General features: G+C 44.4%; 1 long non-coding RNA gene across 1 annotated transcript in view; it reads left to right on the top strand.

The window, feature by feature from the left end:
• The first annotated feature begins 551 nt into the window (after window positions 1–551).
• The window catches only part of LOC143902156 (uncharacterized), a 32408-nt gene continuing 6214 nt past the window's right edge, over window positions 552–26745 (top strand). Inside the window, exons 1-7 of the long non-coding RNA XR_013258273.1 lie at window positions 552–1598; window positions 3200–4709; window positions 4893–4992; window positions 5058–5135; window positions 5336–5517; window positions 16325–16403; window positions 17575–17765. This is a non-coding gene — a long non-coding RNA (uncharacterized LOC143902156). The remainder of the gene's footprint in view (window positions 1599–3199; window positions 4710–4892; window positions 4993–5057; window positions 5136–5335; window positions 5518–16324; window positions 16404–17574; window positions 17766–26745) is intronic.

The following is a 26745-nucleotide window of genomic DNA, read 5'->3' as shown; positions in this document are numbered from 1 at the left end:
GTTGTTTTTGTATAAATATCGTTATAAAAAATTATTCTCTGTATAGGAACCCTGCCAAAAATGACCGATTAAATCCGATTAAAAATTTTGAATCCGCATGAATCTGGATTCTTGATCCGGAAATCACGGATTTATAACGATTACACCGATCAAAACCGATTGAAACAGATTGGTATTCAACAATGTAATTTCAATCGGTTCCTATCGGTTTGAATCGTTACACACAGAAAATTTTTCTGGAAAATACCAGTATACACGAACAAAGTAAATACCATACTAATCTTGCACGGCTAAAATATAGTCATAATATGCAAAAAATTTCAAGAAAATATAGGAAATTTAGAAAGCAAAGAATAAAAATATGGCTGATGGACAGAAAACGAGATGTCTGTTGCAGTCATGGCAAAAACACAAGTTGCTGTTATAGGCTGTGGCGGTCAGCTGTCTGCCACGAGCGAACTTGAGAACGCTGTAGAAACCCTGCCGAGCTACCCTACCCTGTTGCAAAAGACCGATAGAAACTTTTAGACAGCGATAGAAATTCTATCAGATTCTATCTGGTTTATCAGTACAACAAAATTGAGACTTTGACAATTGATTTGGATTTATCGGAATCTATGAGCACGCGGTCACTATGAGGATAATCTGTTACGGAATGTATCCGATTCTATTGTTTTCATGTGCATGATGGATTATATTAAGATTTACGAATGTGCGATTTATTGGATTCAAACAGCATCGACACACTGATCGACAGCTGTGTATACTTATATGCAGTTATCGATTTTATTTGAATATTTTTCTATACGTATTTACATATGTTGTAAATTGATAGGTTTTGAACATACTTGACTGTTTGGAAGCGAATGCGCATTAATACGAAAAGTCCACAATTTGTTTCCATCAGATCTTAGTGGCAAAAGCTTATCCATAATGAAAGTACATTTATATCGTCTTATGAGTAAATACAGATATGTAAAGGACTAATTTTTTATAAAAGTGAATCTGGCAATCCAAGGACAAAAACACACAGTTTTCTGATAGAAATTTACTCTTTTAATATGAATCAAACAGATTTTCCAGATAGGTCTGCAGCAATTGGCATTTACTAGTTGATATTTAATGTGGCATTGCAGACACAATATAAAATATTTATAAGATTCTATCGGGATTTTCAAATTTTGAGATTTTTAAGTATGACGTTGGATATATCAGTCATTTCTGATACGTTTATAATATACCTTTAGATGTTATTAAAAGCATTTGCTGAAACGAATTTTGACTTTAACATATCATTTTGTAACAAATTGTTCTTATTAGATTTTATATGCATTCTCTAAGTATACTATTCATTGTATTCAATAGGATGATCTAATGATTTCTTTTTATTGGAATCTATGAGATAATTCCGATTGAGTGAAAAGATATCTTGTCTTGTGTTTATTGGTTTTTCTCATAATTATCTACTTGATAAGATGCTAAAGAGCAATGTATTTCGAACGAATTCAGCGCTTGTGCTCATAATCTTAATCGATTGCTATTGGTTGCTATATGGCAGTATTCGTATTTGCAAAAGTACTTTCTATCTGCATGAATCGGTGAGTATCCAAACATACGCTAGTCTGTTTTTATGTGCTGTTGCTAAGCAATATTTTATTTATTAGACTGTCGGATTTTTTACGTATGTCGTCCGGTGAGAAAAAAAATATATTCAGTTGAAGTTTGAAGCGCAGTTTCTCAGGAAAAAGTAAAATAAGTGCGTGTGTGAGGTGCGCGTATTGTGTGTGACTCCACGGTGGGCTACCGCACGGCCGGCGAAGTTTGCGGCACTTTGGCGCCGACGGAATCGCGATTTGTCGTCGTCGCTGCGAAATTAGAAAAAGGTAAGCATCTTTTTACATATCATTATTTGCTTTCTCTACTTTCTCTCTCGCGCGCGCGCACGATCTCGCGCTCTGTAGTTTTTCTTGCTCTCTCGCTTTCTTGCTCTATCGTCGTCTCACTCTCACGTGTACGCAAACATTATCCTCAATTGCGAACAGATATCGTCAGACTCCGATACGGACAGATAGAAACAGATAGGTTCGTACTTAAAGAATTTGAAAAACTGGTGTCATCTTTTTATATTACGAGTCATTAAAATTAAGAAAATTTAATATAAGATTGCTTTCTTAACTTAGGTTTTCTCATAGAAAATGCTTTGCGTGTACGAAAACATTATCCGCAATTGCGAATAGATACCATCAGCATCCGATGCGGACAGATAGAAACAGATAGGTACTGATTGAGCATCCGATGCGGACAGATAGAAACAGATAGGTACTGATTGAGAGGTAAAAGAAAATATGTTGTGTAAGATAGGATCCTATCTGTATAGAAATTGCATATTAGTTTCGATCGTGCCGGGCGGCGCGGGCGCGGCGGGCTACCATGACCGGTGACGTTTGCGGCACTTTGGCGCTGACGGGACCGCGATTCGTCGTCATCGTCGTCGCTGCGAAACGGCGACACGGCAAGCCGCCCGCCGCGCGCGTCATACCCGGTCGACGGCGGGACTGAAGGGGTTAAGAGGAAGCCTGTCATACCGACGAAATGTAGCGATATGAGCGGACATGCTAAAAAAAAGGATCGCGAAATGCCAATTAAATCTAAACGCGACAATCTCAACACGATACGTCGTACCGATCAAACGGAGAATACATTCCACACGCAGGGACGGAAAAATTTGCGTTTAAATAGATTCTATATTTTTACGTATTTTTACGTGAATTTTTCTAATTTAGCTTACAATATACACGTATATTTGTTTTTTTTTCCTTTTGACACTCCGTTGAAATTGTTTCTCTCCATGTTTCCGTCTCGAACCGTGTTTTATTATACAATGACATTACATCATTGAAGTAGAATGTTCAATGATATCTGCTCGTTACCAAAAATAAAGTTTTACAAACAATTGTTAATTAGCATAATTTCTCAAATTTCCAAGAATTAAAATTATGAATATATTATTTAAAAAAAACTTTCTAGTAACATATTTATTGCATGTATGTACTAATTAAAAAGTGAAACTTACCGAAAAGAGAGCGTAATATATTTCGTAATTGAAGTTAGGCAAACTCAGCTCAAAAGTTTTAAACGCTATCAAGTTTTCCGAAGATCCTGAGACTCTAGATTAATCCTAGACTCCGAATTCGCAAAGGCGGTCGCGCTTGTCGCGTCGCGCGAGAGGTCTGACCGCTCTTGACCCTCGAGGCTTGAATCGGGACTCACCTTGCCGCGACGAATGATCGTGTCGCGCTATCCCGCCAAGTCTGTCCGCTCTCGCCTAATTGCCAAGGCTATCACCGACGGGAGTCCGAGTACCAAGGCGACGAACCGAGCAAGGACGAAGGACGGAGTTTTTTCACTTTTAGTCCAAGAGGGAAAACGCCGAGAGACGCGCCGCCTCCTTCGCGTATATGCAATGAATTGTTACTTACTTATAGTAAATATTTTGTTGATTCAAGACAATCAGATTTTGCCTCAAGATCTACATTTCTTAAATCAAATAAATATTAACCAAATTATGTTTATATTTTAAAAAATATAAATAAAATATATAAATATAAACAAAAATACAAATATAAAAATATAAATATAAAGATAAAGATGAATATATAAATATAAAAATATAAATCAAAATTTTAATTTAAAAAAAATTAACAGTTAGGTAAAACAGATACGCATAAATAATTTATTTTACATAACAGGTTATAGTTTATATTTCTTATCAGTCATTATTATTATAAAATCTCTCTTTGATAAAAAGAAAATGTCACAGTATTCTTTGATTAATGAAATTGACACTTACATTGACACTTTTGTTATCAACTTCACATTTTACAATTGGCGCCCTGAAAAGCGCAGCGTTGCCATATTGTTCTAAAAATGAAAAATTTCTAAATACACATAATATTTTCACTTTTTTTATAATTAAACATAATAATCAATTATAACTTGATTTTATATAAGTTTAATGCAATATACAAGAGTTTGCTGAGGCCCTGCTTAAGCGCCTACAAAAATACGCTCCTCCGTGAAAGGAATACCTTAATTTATCGATTAATTGTTATATATGTATATGGGATTTATGTATATAACCATTTTTTTCATCTTAAATGACAGTTGATACACCTTGTAAAACAAAGGATGAAATGATGTCGAAGGATGAAAGCGACAGTATTCCATTATTGGAGTTAGATGATATTAGTCCTATTAAATTGAACACAAATACCGACGAAAATAAACAGCCAAGTCCATCGATGCTCTTTACAAAAATTACACCATCTCTAAAGAAGGGACTGATGATGAGACAATCTTGACTTGCATCTTATACAGTAGAGAATAATGAAAAGATGATGTCCTCAAGTATAGATAAACATAAGGCAGCTAATATATTGCAAAGTGATGAAGATGAAGTGATAGAAGCCAGTCCTATGCAAAGATGTGTTGCATCTAAAGTAAAAAATTGTTTAAAACTCAAGAGGAAAATTCCTGTAAAACGTTTGGATTTTTCATTATGTCAAATGGAAAATAAATTAAAAGATAAAGTTAACATAAGTTCTAAGAAAGGACATCTAAGAAAGGACATTTCAGAGCATCAGCTTAACATGCGATGTAAAGCTGACAGAGCAAAATTAAACGGCTGGGATTGCTGGGAATGCAGAGAAGTAAGAACAATATTAACAATATAGTTATGGGATATAAATAAATAAATATAAATAAATAAATAAATATAAATAAAAAATATAAATATAAATAAAATAAATATAAATATAAATAAAATAAATATAAATATAAATAAGTAAATATATTTTTCTCATAAAAAAGTAATTATAATATTTCATTTTTAGTATTATAAAAGTTTGTCATTATCGAAAGAAGAAGAACAAAAACGAAAGAATCAATGCTCGCGACATTGATACAAATATGAGCGGCCAAATACACCAGACGGTATAATATTTTATTTTATTATCATTTTTTATGTTACACATAATATAAATAATAAATTTTTTAAGGTTTTTGGAATCCGGAGTTTCCTGAGACAGACAGTATTGACTGACTATTTGGTTTTTAAAGCTTCATTGCGACTCATGGTACAGAAACATTGACTAGATTGTTTTCACTGGGTACATTAAATATAGACATTTTTATTTTTATCCTACTTATCTAAGCGTATATTCACCATAGAGGCTTTTTTTTGCAATACACTTTAATTTTAATTACACCTTTTAATTAGTTGCGTTTGATTCTAAATATCAAAGCAAACTATGTTTCTCTTCTATTTCTTTTCTAGACGGGGGATCGAAGGCTTCTGATATTACTAATAAACTTATATATGATCGCAAAGGATAACTTACGTACCATTCTCTACGGTGGAAAAAGAAGGCTTCCAAAAATTCATGCAAACCGTCTCACGATTGTACAAAATCCCTTGTAGGAAAACAATAACGGCTCTTATGATTTGACTTGATTCAAGTAAATGATTTTGTTTAATAGTACTAAAGAAATATTTATTTGAATCAAGTTACAATTTTTCTTTGGAGCAAATAAATATTTCCTAAAAAATAAAAAATCATGAATTGAAATGCAATGAATTGTTACTTACTTATAGTAAATATTTCGTTGATTCAAGATAATCAGATCTTGCCTCAAGATCTGCATTTCTTAAATAAATAAATATTAACCTAAAGAAAATAAATATTTACTTGAGAATACAAAACCATTTCGATGTATGAATTACAATTCAGTGAATTGTTACTTATTTATAGTAAATATTTCGTTGATTCAAGACAATCAGATCTTGCCTCAAGATCTGCATTTCTTAAATCAAATAAATATTAACCAAAGTATATTTATATTTTCCATAAATTTTCAATAAATTTTCTATAAAATCTATATATTTTGGTCATATACGTCTATACGTTTAAGACTTAAATTGAAAACGAACTTGATTTCGGTAAATGATAAACTTCTGAACTTTACATAAATATTATCATAAAAATTAAATTGTAGTTACGGACATTCTTGCTTCCGGCGACAGTATATTGATAATTTTAAAATGCTAACACTTTGATTTAAGCAAAAATGATCTTAGATTAAGTAAATATTTTTTAATTTTGAACGAATGGTTTCTGTGGTCATTAAATATTTGTTTACTGATCACAAAGAAATATATCTTTGATTTGAGCAAATATTTTCTTAGAAAAAGTAAATATTTGTTAAACATATTTATCGATATTAAAGTAATGTATTTTTTGGTTTGAAGTAAATATTTTCTGATACCAAGCTAACGATTTCTGTCATTTAAGTAAACATTTGTTAAACATATTTTTTGATACTAAGTAATTTATTTTCTGGATAAAAGTGAATATTTTCTAATTTCAAAGTAATGGTATCTTTGTACTCAAGTACATAGTACATACTCAAGTACATAATTATTTACCAATTATAAAGAAATATACTCTTTGTTTTCAAACACCAACGCTTTGATTCACGTTAACATTCTCTCAGATCAAGTAAATGATTTTGTAGTTAAATTTTTCAAAAACCAAAGTTATTATTTTATTTATTCAAAATAATATTTATTTTCATCAAGTAAATATATATGCCTAAAATATTTAATTATATACAGATATTTTCATAGATGAATTGCTTGAATCAAAAAAATATTTATTAAAACAATATATATTTCGTTATTGTGTGTGTGTGAAAGTAAATATTTGTTTGTTTTTAGTATCCCAGTATTACTAAATTGGTGTTCTTGATATTTTCTTGGAAGTAAAAAAATTTGTTAGATTTTAATAAATAATTATTTAATTTAAGTAAATAAATTTCAAGATAATATATTTAAATATATTTACATAATATATATTACTTAATAAATCATATATTTACTTAAATCAAGTAAACTTTTTTTTCGGTGTGTCTTGTGACGTGACAAAAGTCGCGTCTCTTACCCCAGATGGGAGCTCGGCCGAGGGAGGCGTCAGGGATGGTGCCTCCGCCCGAGGCGGGCGGAGAGCGAGCCTTTAGGTTAGGATTAAGACCTTTTGCGAGCGTTACAGGTCGAGGGAGTGCGGAGCAGATGGCCAGGGTCACGACGAGTGTAACGGCTTATGCCGCGTCGAGGGACTTACGGCTGGACAACCAGGAGCTTCCGAGGGCGTACGATCGGCGGGCGGGTCACGCTGGGGCCCACAGCCGGCAGATCAGATGACCTGTCAAGGCGTCACGGATGGCACGAGAGCACTGCAGCCCGGATACGGGGGACGCCCCGACGAAGGTCCCCGTTAAGGAACGGGGCCACCACCGCTGAGTACCGCTCCCGGTCGACGAGCCATGGCCCGTCCAGCCTGGCCGTCGAGGAACCGGGCGATGAGACGCGGCCTGGACAGCCGGTCTCAAATAGGCGGACTTCAAAACTACCGCCGGCGGATGGGCGCAGTGACGAGGGGCGCTCGCGAAGGGCGCGACGATCGCCTAGAGGGATCGCTGGCAGGCCAGGGCGCAGCACCGATCAGGCTAGGGAAACCGGCGCGCGCGGGCGCGCGCGGGCCCTGCGTGGTCCCGCCGGATCAAGGAAACGCCACTGTCGAGCGAGCCGCCATCCCGGCAACATCCAGCCCTAAGAGCGAGTGACGAGCCGCCGGAACGAGACGAATTTGTAAGGCCACTGCTCAGCCTTCCTCGAAGTAAGATCGCGAGAATACCTAGGCCCTCCCGGGAGTCGCGTTGTGCCGCGGTAAAGTATGAAATCGGCTGTAATTAAAGAATATCGAGTGCCATACCGCGGGAGGGCCCGTGCGACGAAGTGATCGCGAGTGCCCGCCTCGGGGATGAAAACGTACGGCCGCCGACAGTCAGCGTACATGTAATTTCGTTGTGATATCGTTTCGTGTACTTCGTTGCGTATGATTTCGTTGTGAGTAATTTCGTTCGCGTAATTTCGTTGCGGGTGATTTCGTCGCGTGGAATTTCATGAACGCCGTTGGCTTAACCGTGCCGTAGTTTTGAGAAGTGGCTCTCGCGCGTGAGAGAGCCTCGTAGTTATCGTTGCCGGTTAAGTTCATGCCATTTGTAAGTAGCTATACGTGCGTTTCATCGGGATTAATGGCCCACGGTTGTGTCGAGTTAACGGGTGGGGCCATTCGTGCGTTTCGAGGGGAGAGAAGATCCCCGGCGTTGTCGCGGTAGACCGTAGGGAAATTGCGTAATTGTTAAGGGAGATTGCGTTGGTTAATTGTTAGCACCTCGCGTTTGACCGTTCGGGTGGAATTCGCTGCAACTTATGTCGGGGAATACTCTTGTGCGAATTCAATCGGGATTGCCGTGCAGCTCAGCGACGGAATGAGTATCGCGCTCGTGGGATGACACGTGGCGTGTGCTCGAATTCTGCTTGTTCGCCGTGGAACTCGCTATCGTCCACTTGTTATCTGCCTTAACCGAAATATAATTTAATGTTTTATGTATTTGAGTGTGATGATTGCGCTACGCTCCCTCTCCTATTCCATCCGCGGTTGATCAAAGAAGCCCACGCCTGAGAAATACTGCGATCTCGTGAATCGTGGTGCGAGGAATCGCACCTGGCGCCCAACATAACATCTCTAAAATACTCAGTCGAGCTACCATCGGGGTTTCGGAGAGCAGTATCGCGAATATTGATAGAGATTATAGTGAAGAAAGCGACGGCGCGCTCCTCCACGGCCGGCGAGACCGTGAGGACATCGTCGTCGTCGTCATAAATTTTGGCGCCCAACGTGGGGCCTCTCGCCCGAAAATTACCAATTAACGAAAATCGGGAGAGAGAGCGTGCGCAAGTGAATTTGTTTTGTGCAATCATTATATTTATGTGTTTCCCTATGATTTATGTGATTCTCTTGTGTTAGTTATATGTTCGATCGGATTTTCGAATTATTATTTCGTGGCCCTGGAATTTTGGTGCCATGAATGCGGTGTGTAGTGCCGAGTGAAGGCCGCTTCGCTCGACTTTGTTTTGGTTCGCACACGGCCGGTATTCGGGAACTTGAGTTTTTCAGTCGAATTCCTGCCTGTTTACGATTTCGGGGACTGTGTTGATTCGATTTCGGTTAAGTTTCGCGAAAGTAAATACCGTTCGATAATATTGCGACTGGCATACCTCTTCGTCCAAATAATAAGCTAGGAGAATAATAACGTACTTGGTAATTCCGCGTATTGGGAAAAGGAAAAAGGCCTTGCTGGTGTCTTCGGTTTCGCGTTCGGTGGACGTCATAAGGGGAGGCGAATAGGACTCCTATGCGGGAGGACGACTTGCTGGAATCGCCTCTTCGGTGGATCAACCGCCTAACGAAAGAACAAGCGGTGCGACATTTAGAAGATCGGGGGTTGGACACGGCCGGAATTTTGCCAACTTTACGCGCGCGTTTAGCTAGATTTGAGGAAAAGTCGATTCGGAAAAAAATGAACGACCAACCGACTCCACCCCCACCCCCGCCGGCCATCGAAATACAATCCGCTAGTCCTCAGGGGGACCAGGGGGCGACCCCGAGGGACAAGGCGACGGGAAGGGAGGACCCCTTCGTGAGTCTGGGGGCGTACAATTTTCCGCCTGACCCCCACAAAACATGGGGGGAAACTTATCAGCGGGCACCCCCGCCGCGAATAGAGTACCCGCCGCGCCATGATAGAGGAAATACGCGCGGATCCGCGGCCGAGGCTTATAATATAATGAGAAAGTGGAACCTCCACTTCTCCGGACAACGCGGTAGCGACGCGGAAGCATTTTTGTTACGGATTAAGGAAGCCCGCTCCATTATTCACGTAGATGACGCCGAACTATTTAAGTGCTTGCCCCTATTCCTTTCGGGTACCGCGCTATATTGGGTAAGATTGGAAAGCGAAAATTGGCGGGATTGGCGGGATTTCGAACACGCGTGGCGAAGTCGATTTGGCGACCCGGACTATTTAACGACCCTTCGGGAAGAGATACAGCGACGAACGCAGGGAGAACACGAGCCGGCGGTCGAATATTTGACCTGCTTACGGTCTTTGTTCACGCGAATGAGCCCTCCGTGGTCCCTCCCGGAGCAGCTCACATTAGCCCACCGGAACTTATTGCCGCGGCTACAGTTCGCGATTCGACGGTGGGAGTTTAGCGATTTTCACACGTTGGAGGATTTGGCTACGCGGACGGAACGAACCCTCCTCGCGGACAAAATGTATAGACCCCCCTTGTTACCGGAACAGTCACTTTTTCCGGACTTAGCGTACCACGCGCCGAAGGGGAAACCGCGATCCCCGAATACCGTTGCCGCGGGGGAGGCCGTGGCTCAGGGAGACCCAAGTAGAGGGGAGGCCTGGAGCGCCGCAGCGTCCACCGACGCCACCATACCGAGATCGGTTCCCGATGATTCCAACTTAAAATGTTGGAACTGCGATCAGACGGGCCATCGGGCTAGGACCTGCAGGGCGGCTCGACGGCAACATTGCTACCGGTGCGGGAACCCGGGGTTTACGACGCGGACATGCCCTAGGTGTTCGGGAAACGCGAAAGGGGGTCAGTAGGACGGGTCCCTACGCCCCCAATTATCGAGAACGAGGCCCGGACCGCGAATACCCCGGAAGAAAAACTCTCGTACGTGACGCTCGATCCCGACGAATTCCCCCCGCTGAAGTATATTACAATCCGGATAGGCGGCCGGCCCCTGTTAGCGTTGGTGGACTCGGGCTCGAACATGACGCTCCTCGGTCGCGAGGGGATGCAAATAGTAAAAAGTTTAGGCGTCCCAACCACGCGAGAGGGGGGCGCAACAATCCGAATGGCAAACGGACAAATAGCCCCGATTCAAAAAGAAGCCTCGCTTTCTATCCATCTAAAGGATCGGAGTCGGAAGATCTCGGTAGGCATATTGCCGGATTTGGCCGTGCCGTGTATCGTGGGGATGGACTTCTTGACAAAATTCGGTATCGCGCTAGACTTCGGAAAAGGGGAGTGGCATTTTGCGGATAGGCATCGTGTCCGCTACCAGTTTCAATTGAAAGAAACGGACCCCCGCGTTTGTGGGCTCGCGGAGCTAACTAAAGATCAGGAAAAACATCTGAAAAATTTTTTACGGAAAATAGTAGCACCATCGGGAGACCCCGGTCTGACCAACCTAACCGAACATAAAATAGAAGTAGGAGATCATCCGCCGCTAAAGCAACGCTGCTACTTAGTCTCGCCAAAGGTGCAAGAAGCAATCCGCGCAGAGGTAGATAAAATGTTAGCAGCCGGAATAATTGAGCCGTCAGTAAGTCAATGGTCGAACCCAATCGTGATGGTGAAGAAATCGAATGGCAAGTACCGGTTTTGCCTGGATTTCCGCGGAGTTAATAAGATATCTAAAAAGGACGCGTACCCGATACCACCAATGGACGGGATACTCAATAAGTTACGTTCGGCAAAATATATTTCTACAATCGACCTTAGCCAGGCTTACTTTCAGATTCCGTTGAATAAAGATAGCCGAGAGATTACCGCGTTTAGCGTCCCGGGAAAAGGCTTATATCATTTCGTCCGAATGCCATACGGATTAACGGGTGCCCCCGCGACGTTCCAGCGACTATTAGATAGTTTAATAGGCCCGGAAATGGAGCCTTTCGTTTTCGCGTACCTAGACGATATAATTATCGCGACGGAGACTTTCGAGGAACACCTCGAATGGCTAAAACGAGTGCTAGAGAAAATTAAAGCTGCGGGATTAACGATTAATATGGATAAATGCGAGTTCTGTAGATCTCAGGTTAAGTATTTAGGCTTCGTGGTGGAGGCGGGAGGCGTATCGGTGGACCCAGAAAAGACGCGCCCCGTGCTAGAGTACCCGGCGCCTCGAACACTGAGACAATTGCGTAGATTTCTCGGGATGTCATCGTGGTATCGGAAGTTTATACCGGAGTTCGCGACGCTAAGTGAGCCCTTGACCCGCCTTTTGAAGAAAGGCAGGCGCTGGGAGTGGGGGGATGAACAAGTTCATGCATTTAATAGCATTAGGAGTAGCTTAATGGCGGCCCCCGTCCTGGCATGCCCAGATTTTAAAGAACCTTTCGTGTTACAAACCGACGCGAGCTCGGTTGGGTTGGGGGCGGTCTTGACTCAGAACCTAGAGGGGGAAGAACGCGTAATAGCCTATGCCAGTCGCGTGTTGTCGGACCCGGAAAAGCGGTACTCGGTGACTGAACAAGAGTGCCTGGCCGTGGTGTGGGCCATTCAGAAGTTTAGGCCGTATTTAGAGGGTTACAAGTTCACCGTAGTTACGGATCATAGTAGCTTGCGGTGGCTCCACAACTTGAAAAATCCCACGGGTCGTTTGGCCCGATGGGCGTTAGAATTATTAGAGTATGATTACACAGTGGAGTACCGCAAGGGAGCCCTACACCACGTGCCCGATGCCTTGTCGCGAATGTACGAAAGCGCGGAAGGTGGAAGAGTAAACGCCGCCATCGAGATCGAGGAGTGTGAGGGTACAAGTGACGAGTGGTATCGCAGGCGGTATGGGGAGGTAGCGACTGACCCGAAGCGGTTTGCTCACTGGAAAATAGTTGATCGGCAGCTATACTTTTTGCGACCGCGACCGGTGATTTCGGACATAGTTGAGGATTTGGACCGGTGGAAGCTGGTATTGCCGAGAGAATTACGCGCCGAGGCCCTTCGCGAATCCCACGACGCGCCGCAGGCCGGTCATTTGGGAGTCGAAAAGACATATCAGCGTCTCGCCGTGTCGTACTATTGGCCAAATATGTTTCGCGAGGTCACTCGGTACATTCGGACGTGCGACACATGTCAGAGGACGAAGGTCGAGCAAGCTAGTCCCGCGGGGTGGATGGGCCGCCGCGTTATAGAAGGGCCGTGGACTTCGATCGCCGCGGACATAGTGGGGCCCTTGCCTCGCAGCAAGGCCGGCTACCAGTACCTTCTGGTGATCCAAGATTTATTCACAAGATGGATCGAGTTGAAGCCTTTGCGAGCGGCTACCGGCCCGAAAATTAAAGAGGCGTTGGAGGATCTTATCGTGTCGCGGTGGGGTACGCCGAAGATCCTCCTCACGGATAATGGAACTGAGTTCGTGAATCGCGTGATGAAGGGTTTCGCTGAGGAGCATGGCATCACACACGCCACGGTGCCGCCGTACCACCCGCAGGCCAACCCCGTGGAGAGGGTCAATAGGACCCTGAAAACAATGATCGTGTCGTTTATTGAGAGGGATCATCGGGAGTGGGATAAATACCTTCCACAGTTTCGTTTTGCTTATAATACGGCGGCGCATTCGTCGTTGGGAGCGTCACCGGCGTTCGTGAATTTGGGACGTGAGCTAGGTGCCGCCGAACTTGTTGCGTGACCAGGGGGAGGACGTGACTCAGGTGGAGCCGCGGGACCCGGCGGAGTGGTCCCAGCGGATGATCGAATTAAGGGCCGTTCGAGAATGGGTGGCGGAGAATATGGACCAGGCGAACCAGAGGCAGGCCGCGCATTATAATCTGCGTAGGCGACCGCGAAGATTCCGAGTCGGGGACTTAGTATTAAGGCGGCAGCACGTGCTGTCGTCAGCCGCACAGAATATCGCGGGAAAACTGGCGCCGAAATTCCAGGGACCCCTACGAGTGAAACGGGTGATCTCTCCGGTGGTGTACGAGTTGACACAGCTGGACGGGTCAACCGTAGGGAAAGTGCATGTTAAGGATGTGAAACCGTACTACCCCCCTAACACCGAACCTACGTGTGGTAATTGAGCGTGTGCATGTCGAACCCTTCCGCCTCCTTCCTGTTCCCTGAGAAGGAAATTCGCGTGGAGGTTGGAACGGGGCGAGATGAACGGGGTGGGACGTAGTTGAGGAAATTTGGAGGGGAACAAAGTCGGGAAACAATGGTGCGGTGAATTGGTCGGTTAAATTTGGGGAAAGATTGGGAAGTAATTCGGAGATTTTCGTTTCGGGTGATTTTCGTGTACTATTGAGTAACGTTGGAAGGGAAGACGCATTGACTGATCGGGGTCGGACGGAGCAAAGCCGTCACCGACGGAGTGAGGTCTCATGAGGGAAATGAATGGGGTATATCAGAAGGCTTGAGCGGTGGTCTCCGGCGGACCGGGGCGGACGTCCCCCTCGGCACTCGTCTGGGAGCGGGGAGTTGTGACGTGACAAAAGTCGCGTTCCTTACCCCAGATGGGAGCTCGGCCGAGGGAGGCGTCAGGGATGGTGCCTCCGCCCGAGGCGGGCGGAGAGCGAGCCTTTAGGTTAGGATTAAGACCTTTTGCGAGCGTTACAGGTCGAGGGAGTGCGGAGCAGATGGCCAGGGTCACGACGAGTGTAACGGCTTATGCCGCGTCGAGGGACTTACGGCTGGACAACCAGGAGCTTCCGAGGGCGTACGATCGGCGGGCGGGTCACGCTGGGGCCCACAGCCGGCAGATCAGATGACCTGTCAAGGCGTCACGGATGGCACGAGAGCACTGCAGCCCGGATACGGGGGACGCCCCGACGAAGGTCCCCGTTAAGGAACGGGGCCACCACCGCTGAGTACCGCTCCCGGTCGACGAGCCATGGCCCGTCCAGCCTGGCCGTCGAGGAACCGGGCGATGAGACGCGGCCTGGACAGCCGGTCTCAAATAGGCGGACTTCAAAACTACCGCCGGCGGATGGGCGCAGTGACGAGGGGCGCTCGCGAAGGGCGCGACGATCGCCTAGAGGGATCGCTGGCAGGCCAGGGCGCAGCACCGATCAGGCTAGGGAAACCGGCGCGCGCGGGCGCGCGCGGGCCCTGCGTGGTCCCGCCGGATCAAGGAAACGCCACTGTCGAGCGAGCCGCCATCCCGGCAACATCCAGCCCTAAGAGCGAGTGACGAGCCGCCGGAACGAGACGAATTTGTAAGGCCACTGCTCAGCCTTCCTCGAAGTAAGATCGCGAGAATACCTAGGCCCTCCCGGGAGTCGCGTTGTGCCGCGGTAAAGTATGAAATCGGCTGTAATTAAAGAATATCGAGCTGCCATACCGCGGGAGGGCCCGTGCGACGAAGTGATCGCGAGTGCCCGCCTCGGGGATGAAAACGTACGGCCGCCGACAGTCAGCGTACATGTAATTTCGTTGTGATATCGTTTCGTGTACTTCGTTGCGTATGATTTCGTTGTGAGTAATTTCGTTCGCGTAATTTCGTTGCGGGTGATTTCGTCGCGTGGAATTTCATGAACGCCGTTGGCTTAACCGTGCCGTAGTTTTGAGAAGTGGCTCTCGCGCGTGAGAGAGCCTCGTAGTTATCGTTGCCGGTTAAGTTCATGCCATTTGTAAGTAGCTATACGTGCGTTTCATCGGGATTAATGGCCCACGGTTGTGTCGAGTTAACGGGTGGGGCCATTCGTGCGTTTCGAGGGGAGAGAAGATCCCCAGCGTTGTCGCGGTAGACCGTAGGGAAATTGCGTAATTGTTTAAGGAGATTGCGTTGGTTATTGGTTAGCATCTCGCGTTTGACCGTCCGGGTGGAATTCGCTGCAACTTATGTCGGGGAATACTCTTGTGCGAATTCAATCGGGATTGCCGTGCAGCTCAGCGACGGAATGAGTATCGCGCTCGTGGGGTGACACGTGGCGTGTGCTCGAATTCTGCTTGTTCGCCGTGGAACTCGCTATCGTCCACTTGTTATCTGCCTTAACCGAAATATAATTTAATGTTTTATGTATTTGAGTGTGATGATTGCGCTACGCTCCCTCTCCTATTCCATCCGCGGTTGATCAAAGAAGCCCACGCCTGAGAAATACTGCGATCTCGTGAATCGTGGTGCGAGGAATCGCACCTGGCGCCCAACATAACACCTCTAAAATACTCAGTCGAGCTACCATCGGGGTTTCGGAGAGCAGTGTCGCGAATATTAGTAGAGATTATAGTGAAGAAAGCGACGGCGCGCTCCTCCACGGCCGGCGAGACCGTGAGGACATCGTCGTCGTCGTCATAGTCTATTGCCTAGCATTGTGCAAGGGGCTTAACAATTAATATGGCCATACGCGCATACTTTGGTGACGTAAACTTTATACATAAAAAATTGTGCGTGAGCAAACAATCCATGCGCGAACAAACTGCGAATTACTCGCATTTAGTTTATTTATCGTGCAAAAATCTCATACATTATCAGGCCTAATTCTAACACTTAGCACAATCCACTATTACTATTTGCATTTTATTTTGTTAATTACATTATTTTCAGTAATGTTTTGTTATATAAAATACACTGGAGAGTCGGCATATAAAATCATCGAGAGTGACAAAATACATAATTTTCAGACTCCTGTAAAAAAAGAAAAATTATATAAAGTCAAGTGTGGCAATAAATACCGGGAGGCAGCCATAGCTTTCGTTGAAGGTAAAGTATATGTCTTTAGCCACTAACGTAACCACTCCCTTCCCCCTTATTTGCGCAAATCTGTGATAATCTATATCTATACTATTATTATAAAGAGGCAGAGTTTGTCGGTTTGATTGTATGTCCTCGATGATCTCGGAAACTAATGGACCGAATTTTTACCAAACGTATCTGAAATAGGGGTAGAATTTCCCGGGGAGTGCTATAGGGTGTATAGTTTTTCGTTACCGATCTTCTGAAAACCGGTTTTTCTAATTTCTTCAATTTTTCGGGAAATAATTGACCGAATCTTAAAGAATTGTATATAAAACAGGGGTAGAATTTCCTAATAAAAAGGTTACCGATTTCTGTCTAAAAAAATCTACGTAATTGTTCTGATTTTTGCAAATTTTAAGATATTGAGTTAATTTTTTTTATGGATAGAATATTATTTATATTGAATTTCGAGAATCGGTGAAAGGGTTGCCGATTTTTGCTTAAAAAGTGTGTAAGTTATACATGTCATTTGTCATCTTATATAGAGTATCATTAAAAGAAGGTTGTTTTGAATTTGGCAAGGATCGGTGGAGGGGGTTACCGATTTCTGCTTGAAAAGTGTATAAGTTATACATGTAATTTTATATAAAGTATCATTAAAGGAAGGTATAAAGTGTATAATTTTTTGTTACTGATCTTTTTGGAAACCGGTATCAGAAGTTTTTCAAATTTTTCGGGAAGTAATTGATCAAATTTTAAAGAATTGTATATAAAACAGGGGTAGAATTTCCCGGGGAGTGCTATAAACTTTGTAGTTTTTTGTTACCGATCATTTTGGAAACAAGTATCTTTTTGTAAATCGGTTACAAAATTTTTCCAATTTTTTAGGATATAATTGAGTAAATCTTAAAGAATTGTATACGACGGAATTGAACTTCAGTTAATAAAAAAAGTAATATTTTTTAATTTATAGCATTTTAGAGAGAGAGAGAGAGAGAGAGAGAGAGAGAGAGAGAGAGAGAGAGAGAGAGAGAGAGAGAGGGAGAGAGAGGGAGGGAGGGAGAGGGAGGGAAGGAGGGAGAGGGAGAGGGAGGGAGGGAGAGAGAGAGGGAGGGAGAGAGACTATTTGAGTGTCTTATTACATATGTCCTCTGGGGCGAAGCCCGGGTAACCAGCTAGTTAATTATATTTACAGAAACGTTAGAGGATTTGCAACGGAGAATAGAAAAAGAGAGGCCGAAAGTTTTGCCATCGTCACTTTTATTCTCTGCATCTGAAATAACCGACGAGGACGAAAAAATTAAAAAGCAAAAACAGAAGGTTATTGACAAAAACCAATTGTTAAAAGAAAAGTTAACTGCTCTAAAAGCTTGTACAGAAACGGAGGTAAGTACATTCTCACAAATACGTGTATAAATTTATTTTTGATTATGCACCCAGATAGCCAAATGCAAAATTAGCTCCTTCTAATAATATTATATTTTTTTAAACCGGTTGCGTAGTTTTTTGTTATATTTTTGAAAATGATAATCGTAGAGTAATAAATAAGTTGTCATTTGATAGCTTATATAGTCTCATTTTCCCTCTAAAGTCTCTAAAGTCTCTAAAAGGGGTTACCGATTTTTATCTTAACAAATCTCCATGATTGCTATAATTTTTGTTATATCTTCGGAACTAATAATTGAGTAATAAATAAGGTGTCATTCGATAGCTTATAGAGTCCTATTTTCTTTCTAAAGTCTCTAAGGTTAGGTTAGGTGAAAGGGTGTGGTCATCTAGTGAAAGTCTCTAAAGTCTTCAAAAAGAGTTACCGATTTATATTTATATTTATTGTAGCTATAAAGGATTTCTTTTTTTTTAAATTTTTAAATTTGTTGAAAAATGTTTATTTTCGCTGCAATTTCCGCAAATTTTGAGATATTGAGATGAATTTTTTTTTATTTTAATAACCAATTTTCTTAAGTATATTAAATTTTCAATGAGTCAGAGAGACCTTATTAAAGTACCGGTATTGAATTTGGCGTCAATCGTTGAATGAGTTACCGATTTATGTCTTTAAAAAAGTGAAGTTACACATGTAATTTTATACAGAATAACATTAAGGAGGTTGGTTAGTTCTCCGTGTGGGGAGGCAGCGCGCGGCAGGGAAAAAGCATATAGGTTAGATTTTCGTCGCGTGAAATAAACGAATTTTAGCAAATAAATATGTGGAATGCATTTAATTGCTGTTTCTTAAGGTTTAAAAAGAGTTGTTTGTACAATTGAAACCCAAATACGTTATTATCCACATTGAAATGTGGAAATAATAAATGTGGTCCTGTTTTATTTTTACAATTTCTTGATAACTATAAAGACAAGTCATTTCAGTCTTCGAGAAAGTTCTTACTAAATATGTAAAGAGTTATTTGCACCTATTTTCACTAAATTCTTATCATTTTTAATATGCTTTCGAGAGTTACATTACAGGTTAGGTAACATTTTTGCTGTGTCGCCCGTGTATAAAAGAGAGACAAGAGTATAACTTCAATAATTAATTACTCGACAATTATGCAGACAATTGTTTTCAACTTTGGCATGGACGACAGATTTCCATAGACAAATATTCTCCACAAATTTGAACTAATTCTTATCAAATTGATTTGACTAACCACCCTCCTTACAAAAAAATTGGCATTTACTTTGGCGAGAATCGGGAAAGGGGTTACCGATTTTTATAGAATTCGTTTATATTTGAAATTTTGTAATATTTTTTTTTAACTATACAGAATGTAATTAAACTGGCGATAAATATTTTAATGATAAATGCTTTGTAACATTTTAAGACAAAAATTTTAATATAAAAATGCCGAGATTATAATAGTTTTTAAACACTCAAAAAAGCGTTTTGCAAGTGTAGAATATTGTTTGCCACATATAGAATTTATAACAGCAACATTCTAGTAATATCTTCTGGAAAATTTAGGTCCCATTACCAAATGTTTATCACTGCATTGGATAAATATGAGTTTCGATACTATAATACAGCTAGAACGATCTTTGTGAGAAATATAGCTGCCGATTATATTTTTGTAGCTGCAACTAAATTAATTGTATACTTTTTTAACGTACCTATCCAATGGCTGCGTTTTAGCTGAAAAAGCAGCTTTGCAATTATAAGATTCTTTAATATGATTAATTTATACATTTAACACGTAACACAAAACACAAAACAACTTCACAATTAGAATACGTGCTAATAAATCAGTCTCGGGCGTGGATCGGCATCTCGCCGTTATCCACCGTCGTCGTCTCCGCCACCCAGCCGTCGAGTTTTCCCTCGAACGAAGGCTGTGTTCCGATATTCACTGCAATGCACTGCCAGTACTGGCAGTATGTATCGTGATGAGATGCGTTACTTATTTTCAAAATTGGAGTTTTTCTGGTTAATACGATTTTTTTTGTTTAATTTTTATATAGTTTTTTTGGTTAAAATGGTGACATAAGAATTTGTCAACGTTTTTCAATTTTAATTTTCCTTTTTCCCAGATCAACTCCCACTAAATCGAAGTAAATCCCTCATGTGCCCGATATATTTGTTCAGGCGTCTTCCGTTCAGGATATGTCCGCCCCCTACCCCGCTCAGAGCCTGGCTTATGACTGGCGTCTGTGCGTATACAATATTTTTTCGAAATAAAGCCACCGATGAAAAAATTTGCGAAGATTGTCTACTCGGTAAATACCAACCGGTTAGACAGGAATTCGAAGGCGTACTGTGGCATTTCGTGCAGTACGGACCGCGAACAGATTTCCAAACGTGTGCAGACTGTAATAAAACACTAGTCGATTATTGCCCGGCAAGCGAGTGCTCTGAGTGTACGATCATCGAAGATGTTTTCGAAACATACATCCTGAATGAACAAGCAGAATACCATAATTCTGACCGCCCCATAAGAATCCTAATTGACCAGATCCTCTGGTGATCGGAATCCGAGCCGCAAATAACCCCTGTCGCAAATATGTCAGTCTCAGAGTGTAGGGGAAACCGGGGCTAAGCCGACAGCGGGGCGAACTTGACACTAGGCTTTTTGCCAATTTAAATCTATCGTAGAAACTTGCCTTTGCTACTGTAAATGCGTCTTTATGTCTTTATGTCTTTATGCGTCTTTACTCCATTCTACCTCCTCGATTCGATCGAAAATGCTCTGGATATTTTTGGAACGGTAAATAGGTACACTCTGAGACTGACATATCTGTAATCAGTTTGACGAGTTGTTTCGTTTGGTACTTACTTTGCCATTTGCCTATGGATACTTGTTCTCTTTTGATTAAATTTTTAAAAAACGTTTTCTCTAAATTGATATTTTTTAAATTGTGCCGGTCTTCTTGCAAGGTAGCGATACAATTGTGGATTTATTATTGCGGTTATTTTATGTTATTCCAATTATGATTACCGTCAGTTATTGACATTACGAGTTGCTATGTTTTGTTATGTGTAAATATGATTAATTATACGAAGTTGTAATTACATTTATGTACATTATGTAGTCTACAAAGAATAAGATATATATTTGTAAATTTGCAAGTGTATTTAATCATACTTCATACTATTATATAAAACCCGACTGTTTGTCTGTCTGTCTGTCCGTCCGTTTTCCCACGAACTACTCATTCGTTAGTGGACCGAATTTTTACCAAAAGTATATGAAACAGGGGTAGAATTTATGATATAAACTGATTTTCCTACTCAGAAAAATGCGAAGTATTCTCGCTATTTGTAGAATAAATTTCAATCTATACTTTTCTTTTATATGATTCACGCTTGTTGAAGTATAAAAAATTGTAATTTGTACATGTAAAATGTGTATAATGTATGTGAGGTACTTGAGACGAATTGAATACCTGACATTTGCGAAATATAGTTTCGTCTGTCAGATTCTCCGTCCAAATTTCTATTAGATTTGTTAACAGAACTTTCCACGACTCGTTTTCCTTTGTAAAACAGATCATGTGATCTTTTTCGTTTAAATTTAATATTATTTTTCTGGTTAATAATGGTAATTGGTTGTTTAACAACTGCAAATAATTTCTGCTTAATATGATTTTTCTGGTTCATTTTTAATGTAATTTTTTCGGTTAATAATGGTGATTGGTTGAATGTTCCACGAGTGAGAATATTTTGTTTTTTTCAAAGTAAATATGTATTCACATGTAGCACATATCACAATAGCGTAAGTAACATACACACATACATCTGAATATAAAATCTGAAGTTACTTAATTTGATATTGAAGTAGAATGCTGGTTACTAATTAGTAACTTAATTGTTTGGCGCTCACCAAACTGTAGTTAGATGCATGTATTGTTTAGTCTCATTACTCGTTGTACATAATATTCTTGCGTACCTAGTCTTAAGTATTTCGGTGACTCGCGCGAAACGTCGGCGGATCGCGATCAACGCGGAATCGATAATCGCGCGACTCACCAATCGGTGCTGCCCTCGCTCACCCCACGAGGGCACCCGCCAGAAGAACAAGCACTCGCTCGCGACACTGTTCCAGCGCCGCGAGCCCTCAGCACTCATCGTTACGACGTCTGATCGTTACGACGTCTCGGAGCACGGAGAGATTAACGAAGCACAGATAGAGTATCGGAGCAGAGAGACTTGTGCTAATATTCGGAGTCGCGAGATCATCCGCTCGCTCCCGAATAGTGCGGTCGCCCACTTTCTCGGCTTGTCTGTGTGCTGCCTTTACTTGCTTCCTCCTGCTTGCTTGCTGCCTGCCTTAAATTACTGCTGCCTGCCTCGCTTTCGCCTTGCTTGCTGCCCTGCCTGCGTTGCTGCACGAGCCCGATCGCGACCGAGACGAGACCGCCAGGAGTCGACGGCACAACGAACGGTGAGTCGCATTTGTTTAACTTAATTTTCGCTTTGGGGAGACTTTACACATCCCCCCTGGTCCTTCGAGCTTCGCTTTATCGCAAATCCGGGTACGGCTCTACCGCCCCCCGAGCATCTGGTCCTTCGAGCCGGATTATCATATCAACGCGATTAGTCTATTACCGCCGACCTTTCGCGTGTCCTTTCATTGTTTTAAGTCACCGAATCTTGTGTTCTGTAACGCGTGGTGCAATAGTGCGTGACCTTGCGGGTCTCGCAGGATCTCCCGTTTCGCAACGCTCGCTTCGCGAAGGGAATTCTCGCGTAGCATCGCGCAAACGGCCATCAGCCACCAATCTACGAGAATTCGCTGAATCCTTATTCTCGCATTAACGAGGTGCAATAACGCTCGGCGTGCCGACGACTCGTGTCTCGCGCGGTATCTCTCGTGCAACGCTCGCTTCGCAACGGGAATACGCGCGCGAACTTCGTTCGTCATAGCTCGAGCCGCAGCCGTTAGTCGCCTTAAAATCGATTCCGCGCTCGACGCGGTAATTAGTCGCCATCTAATTGACTTAATCGTAACCGAAATATTCGGTCGAATATTCGAGTATTCCGGGCCAGCGATACTTTCGCGCATAGAGACAACGGCCGTGGCCTTCGATCACGGGCCGGTCTCGTGCGCATTGTTTTTCTGTATATTCTCGGGCATCGCTCGTGTTTTCGTCGTTGCGAGGTGACATACAGCCCGACCCAACACTTGTATTATCCCGACATTCGTGATCCGTGCGAGAGTACCATCGTTCGTGAATATTATTGTCGCCGATCGAGAATATTTGCCTTTCGAATTTCTGCGACGCGTGTCCTGACGTCCGCGAGTCGGATCGCATCATTGTTTATCGCGCTAATCCGACGGCTGGTAGTCTCCGCGTTCAACTCGAGGAATATTACCGAGAATATTCCCTCGGGACTTTGCGCGAGCATCGAACGGAGCCGTCCGTTATCCCTCACCTTGACGACCTGACTTTCGTGTTTATATTCGCCGGGTTTCGATATTGTTGGTTCGAGTTGCCGTCGCCTCCGATTACCTATTCGCCGTTTTCCCTTTGCTCTTAGCTTCGTCTGTCGGTGGTGGACAACCCCTTTGTTACATCATGTCGAAGACCGCATATGCTCGTCGCGAAGTATGCAATTGGCGTATGCAAGAAATACACGACCTCTCCCTACAAGCCGCGACCGACGCGGCAATCCGAGCGACCTTCCTCGCGCGCTACTCGAGCGTAGCGAAGATCGCGGACGATTTTGAGGCCTTCCACCTGAAGGTCATACAAGAAGCGGCGGATTTCGAGGTCGAGGACGGAATCCGAGCCAGTTTCGACAAGATGCATTACGCCGTAAAGAGTCGATATCACCGTGAAACGGGCGCGCCATTCGCAGGCGCGCCGGCACAGCCCTCGGGTCCGGCCTCGGTGGTCAAGTTACCTAAGATCCCGCTGCCGCAGTTTTCCGGCGACCTTACGTTGTGGCCTTCCTTCATCGCGTTGTTCAACGCGGCGATACATAACCAGCAGATTTCCGCGATAGAGAAATACCAGTATCTGCTGGCTTCACTCAAAGGGGAACCACTCAACGTGGTGAAGAACCTGCCGTTTTCCGACGAGTACTATCTGATCGCTTACGACTCGCTGGTCGATCGATACCGGAATAAGAGAAGGTTAGCGGACCATCACTTGAATTCGATAATCGAGGCAAAGCCATTGAAGGCGGAGACGGCCGAGGCTCTTCACCACTTATTAGATACGTTTACCGAGAACACGCGCGCGCTCGCATTGATGAAGTTCCCTACCGATTCATGGGACTTTATTCTACTGAAGTTTTTGTTAGACAAGCTTCCTCGTTCCCTTCGGGAAAAGTTCGAGTCGGCTCACCGGGCTGAGGAGATACCGCGATATACACAACTCACGAAATTTCTAGCGGAGCATTGTCAGGTTCTCGAGGCCGTCGCGGGCCCGTCCTCCAAACCCAAGTCCACACCGGTCTCTTCGTTCGTGACTAACGCGGCCGGTTGCCCCGTCTGTAAGGAGTCTCACTACGTGTCGAAGTGCTCCCAGTTTTTAAAACTCTCGCCGAGGGAGAGGCAGGCTAAGGCTCGCGACTTGAGATTGTGCCTCAACTGCCTGCGCTCGGGGCATGGCATGAAAGACTGTCCGTCCGCGTGGGCATGTCGGTCCTGCGGCACAAAGCATCATACGCTTCTGCATTACGAGCAGAGCTCTAATACTACCCCTAAACCCGAACCCATTAGCGCGACTCCTGCCGAACCGGACGCCGTACCCGCTCCTCAGTCGGAGGATGCGCCGATTGTAACAATGACTAGCCTGGCCAATAGAATCGTCCTCCTGTCCACCGTACGAGCCGAGGCGATAGACGCGCGTGGCAATGCGTTCCCCGTACGCATATTGCTGGACAGCGCGAGTCAGGCCAACTTTATTACCGAGGGCTGCCTCCGGAAGGGCGGCTTTCGTCGCACCAAACACAGTGCAACCGTGTTGGCGATAAACGAAGCCAGGGCGGCAACGACGAGGGGCCTCACCTCCCTCGTGATCCGCGCGCGCGGTCGCGATGACACCCGGTTCTCGATAGAGGCTACGGTTCTCTCGCGCATAACCTCGCCGCTGCCTAATGACAAGGTGGAGGTCCAGCCGTGGAAACACTTGAAGGGATTGCCGCTCGCGGATCCCGAATATTTCGTGCCCGGCGGTGTTGACATCCTCCTGGGGGCGGACTCGTTTGTGTCGGTGCTACGGGAGGGCCGTCGTAAGGGGGAAAGGGGAGAACCCGACGCCTTCAACTCAGTCTTCGGATGGGTTCTGACGGGCGCGGTATCCCCATCAGTCCAAGCAGCGCCCCTGAGGTCATTCGCGACTACGCTCGAGTCGATCGCGACATCGGTGGGTCGCTTTTGGCAATTGGAGGAGGTGCCGGAGGACACTTCTTGTTCGGACGAGGATCGACGCTGCAAGGAAATCTTCGCCAAGACCACATATCGTGACCTCTCGGGTCGTTTCGTGGTCTCGTACCCGTTCGCGTCGGATCCTCCTACATTCGTCGGCTCGCGCTCCATTGCGGTTAGTCGTCTCCGCGCACTAGAACGTCGATTTAAATCTGATCCGGAGTTCAGAGCTGGTTACAATAGTTTCATGCGGGACTATCTCGATAGCGGACACATGGAGGTAATTCGCAATCCATTCCCGTCGGATGGCCACATTTATTATCTACCGCACCACGGTGTGTATAAACTCGATAGCACTACCACTAAGTTGCGGGTAGTGTTCAACGCGTCCTCGCGAGGCCCGGACGGTCTGTCGATCAACGACACCCTGCTCAGCGGTCCGAAGCTGCAGCAGGACCTGCTCGCCATCCTGCTTCGGTTCCGCGCCGAAGCGATCGCTCTAACCGCGGACGTGAAGCAGATGTTTCGCCAGATTTGGATAAGCCCGGAGCAATGCAACTACCAACGTATCGTCTGGCGCTTCTCGGAGTCGGACCCCATCCTCGATTATCTACTCAAAACAGTTACATTCGGCTTTAGCGCCTCCCCGTTCTTGGCGATCTATTGTTTGCTCCAGTTAGCTCATCAATATCGCGAGAAATATCCTCTAGCGTTCACAGCCCTACTCGAGGCGCTGTATGTGGATGACGTCGTGACAAGCGTTCGGACGGTGGAACAGGCTCGCGCACTCCGCGACCAATTGCTATCGCTTCTCCGAAGCGCCGGCTTCGAACTTCGAAAGTGGTCGAGCAGCCATCCTGCCGCGCTGGAGGGCCTCGACCCGCAGTTATGTAGCCAATCAATGTTAGATTTCGAGTCAAGCGAGGATCAATCTCAGAAGATATTGGGCCTTCGGTGGCACTCACAATCTGACAGTTTCGGGTTTCAAGTCAACGCGTTGGATCGTGAGTGCACCAAACGCACTATACTGTCGGAAGTAGCGCGCATATTCGACCCCCTGGGTTTTCTGGCCCCACTCACCTTTACGGCGAAGTGCTTAATTCAGCGTCTGTGGACCCTCAAAATAGATTGGGATGATGAGCCTCCGATGGACATTCGTCGCAGTTGGAGTCGTTTCCAGACGGAGCTCGGCGTGTTATCTTCCCTTCGCGTTCCTCGCGCGTTTAACGCGTGCCATGTAGATCGCTGCGAACTCCACGGGTTCTGCGATGCCAGCGAGCTGGGGTACGGAGCCGTGATTTATCTGCGAATCGTTACGCGCGACGGCGTCGGGGTCCGATTACTGTGCGCCAAGTCTAAGGTCGCCCCGCTTCGCCCCCTCACCATTCCCCGTCTGGAGCTCTGCGCGGCTCTGCTCTTGTCTAAATTAATCGCGTACGTCCGGCGCACCCTCCGCGGACACCTTGACATTGACGACGAGTATGCTTGGACGGATTCCGAGGTCGCCCGGGCCTGGATCCGCTCAGCACCACAACGGTGGAAGACCTTCGTTAGAA

The sequence above is a fragment of the Temnothorax americanus genome, unplaced genomic scaffold (assembly GCF_048541705.1).
Source record: "Temnothorax americanus isolate GAGA-0224 unplaced genomic scaffold, ASM4854170v1 Scaffold38, whole genome shotgun sequence".
Taxonomy (NCBI): Eukaryota; Metazoa; Arthropoda; class Insecta; order Hymenoptera; family Formicidae; genus Temnothorax; species Temnothorax americanus.
This window is presented reverse-complemented; position numbering and strand designations above follow the sequence as displayed.